Source organism: Parambassis ranga, unplaced genomic scaffold (genome assembly GCF_900634625.1).
Source record: "Parambassis ranga unplaced genomic scaffold, fParRan2.1 scaffold_21_arrow_ctg1, whole genome shotgun sequence".
NCBI classification, from domain to species: Eukaryota; Metazoa; Chordata; class Actinopteri; family Ambassidae; genus Parambassis; species Parambassis ranga.
Genome location: NW_021144767.1, coordinates 8,501,869 through 8,504,864, shown reverse-complemented (window position 1 = coordinate 8,504,864; position 2,996 = coordinate 8,501,869). Strand labels below are relative to the sequence as shown.

At 42.8% G+C, this 2,996-nt stretch overlaps 1 non-coding gene across 1 annotated transcript; it reads left to right on the top strand.

Annotated features, from left to right (window-relative positions):
• The first annotated feature begins 2,620 nt into the window (after positions 1-2,620).
• trnas-uga (transfer RNA serine (anticodon UGA)) lies at positions 2,621-2,702 on the top strand. Its single transcript has one exon. It is a non-coding gene; the product is annotated as a tRNA-Ser (tRNA).
• The last annotated feature ends 294 nt before the right edge of the window (positions 2,703-2,996 follow it).

Genomic DNA, 2,996 nt, shown 5'->3' with positions numbered 1-2,996 from the left:
AAAGGTGTCACAGAGAGGATCCGACTGTCTGACCTCTGATTCTTCTGTCAGCATCAGACACATCACAGTTTGATCAGTTTTCAGATCACACACAGCAGCATCAGTAACACTGAGCAGACATTACACACTCCATCAAACACACACACACACTGCTCACTTATAACAGGGATAATAAGTAAAGTTCTTTACAATAATTCACATTCACATTTTATTATCACTTCACACATGGCACAGTATATATGGCAGAGAGTTAAAGGTGGAATATGTAGTCAGAGTAATACCAAATATTGACACTAGGTGGCAGCACTTCAGCCTCCATCCACTGCTGCACTACCAGCACCACTCTCAGTGCTTTTTGTTTCCATTGACTGTACAACATGATTCAATCCATGTTATTTATATGACAAACTATGTGTAGTGTTTCTATGTGTGTAGCTGACATGTTGCTCAGCTTCCATTGGACACATATACTAGATGGAAGCTGCAGCAGGATTGGCTGATGACTGATCACAGGTGTGAACAATCAGCCGGTGACGAGTGGAGCAGGAGCAGCTGCCCATGCTGCAGAGACACAAACAGCAGCAGCACTCTGTGACCCATGTCCACTCTGTGTGTCCTCCAGACAGTCCCTCCTCATGTCTCTGCTCATGTCTTTATCAGGACAGCAGTCAGGTCCAGCCCTCTGGGGGATTTCTGCTCTCACTGTTTAACTCTGATTTCCTGATAGCAGCACTCACACAGCTCAATGCTGAAGAATCAGATCCTTTCATGAATATGTACTGCAGCTAATACAGCAGTAAACATTCACCCCTTCACTCACACACAAAGAGGAGAAAAAGACCAACAACAACAACCAGGAAGTACCCAGACCATGACCCTCAGTCCATGTTAGACACACAAATGTTGTCTTGCTGCCTCATATATCCAGCCACTGACAGTTACCATGGTAACCAGGTCATCAGTGTTATTCAGCTCACCTTCAGTGATCAGATCTGTTCCATTAGTATCTTAAGTGACTGCAGACAGTGTTGTTAGATTTGTTTATGTTTTACGAGTGTTCACAAAGTGAGAGAAACACGTAATAGCATGTTGCTAACAGACGCTAATTCCATGTTGTCTGTGTTACCTTAAAGCTAGACTCATAACCAGAGAGTAAGTACGCTATATGAAGTTATGAGGTTAAGTTGGTTACATGTGTGACTGTGAAATGAAGATGCATTTGTTTATTTCTGAACAGAATGTTTGAGATTAGTGCAGCATATACATTGAAAATGTTTGGATGTTTGTATTTGGAATCAAAGCAGAACATAAGCAGAGAGCCAGACAAAATGGTGAACTAGAACAGAGCAACTGCTGAAAATGTCCTGAGCTCATGCGTCTTACTGTACAACAATGAGAGTGGAAAGACACACAACTGTCCTCACGGGATTATGGCTGTAAATATGTGTGCATAGACAGAAGTTTTAGGTGTCCAGGTCAGGACAGACATTCAGCTTGTAGCTGATTGACTAACTTACTACAATGAGACATTGTTTGTGTGTTTGCTGCAGTTTGAGTTGTTGATCCCACAAATCAAAGTGTTACTGTTCATTTGACCGTGTGCCTGTAAGTCTCCTGGACAGCTAAACAGGACAATGTGGAAATAAACAGCACTACATGCATTCCAATCATTTACAAGGACTGAGAGCTGTGAGTCACAACAAAGCTGCTGCTGCTCTCCATACATTCATCTACACAGGCTTCAAGGAGACACTGAAACATGGCATCTTCTGACAGCTTAGGAGCACCTGGACCACAACATTATATTAGACTGTGATGGAGATGCTATCCATCTGTGATATTAGCACAACAGTGATTCTTTTCCATTTGTCTAATACAATATTTAGCAGCATAAAGACTGTTTGAGGCCTCACAAAGTGAGGAAGGTCTAAAAGTATGAACTAACCTTCAGCATGATACCTTGATGCTTCACATCAGTCTTTCTGCTTCTCTTGTGCTGTCTGACATCTACTGAAGTCTCACTTTCTGTTTGAGGAACATACTCTTCCTCACTGATCTCACAAAGTGACGAAGACTCTTCTGATGTGTTTTCAGCCTAACATGAATGAAAGGTTGATTTTTATTGTTCATGTCTTGGATGTTTAGTAGTTGTCAGATCATGGTTTGGAAGAGGCTCCACAAAGAAGAACATTTCAGTGCCTGTCTAAGTGACCATCACAGTGGACTTGTGTTGTAATCAGCATGTCATTCACTGCCATGCAGCCAGCTGTGTAGTAATACTGCTGATAGAAAGTGTCAGTGAGAGCAGCAATTAATTAATTAAAATTAGTGAGAGCAGGGAATTCTGCCTATCATTCTGGAATACTGATGTCTACACTGGAATGCTGCCACTTGTTCTAGATTTCTGCTTGTTCATTCCGGAATTTTGACTTGACTTAACTGTCTGTGATAGCTGTCTGTCAAACGGAGACTCTGGGTCGCGCAGATTTACCTTCGAATGAAATGGAAACAAGTAAAGGAGCACCAACACCAAACTGGACAGGATAACCTGGACAAGACCAATGCACTCATGGACAGAACCAACCTGGGTCATCAGACTCTTCATTGTTACCGTTTCCTAGTTGTTGTGGCCGAGTGGTTAAGGCGATGGACTTGAAATCCGTTGGGGTTTCCCCGCACAGGTTCGAATCCTGCCAACAACGGTTCTTTTCATCTCCAAGATCACTTTATGCCCCTCCATGTCTGAGGACCAAACCCTGGCACAGTCCATCTGACACTTCCAAAAACTGTCATTTTAAAACTTGCTGGACCGAGAGCAACTGGTGTGCAATGAGGAGGCAAAGGATAAAACGTCCCAGCACATTTCAAACCCAGTTTCACCCTGAGGCAGAGACTGCTTCACCTTAAGGACAAAACACCTGGGAAAGGCAGATCTCAAGGTACTACAATAGTCAGAACGATTCATCATGTGGTGACCAGATGAAAAAATCTCATCT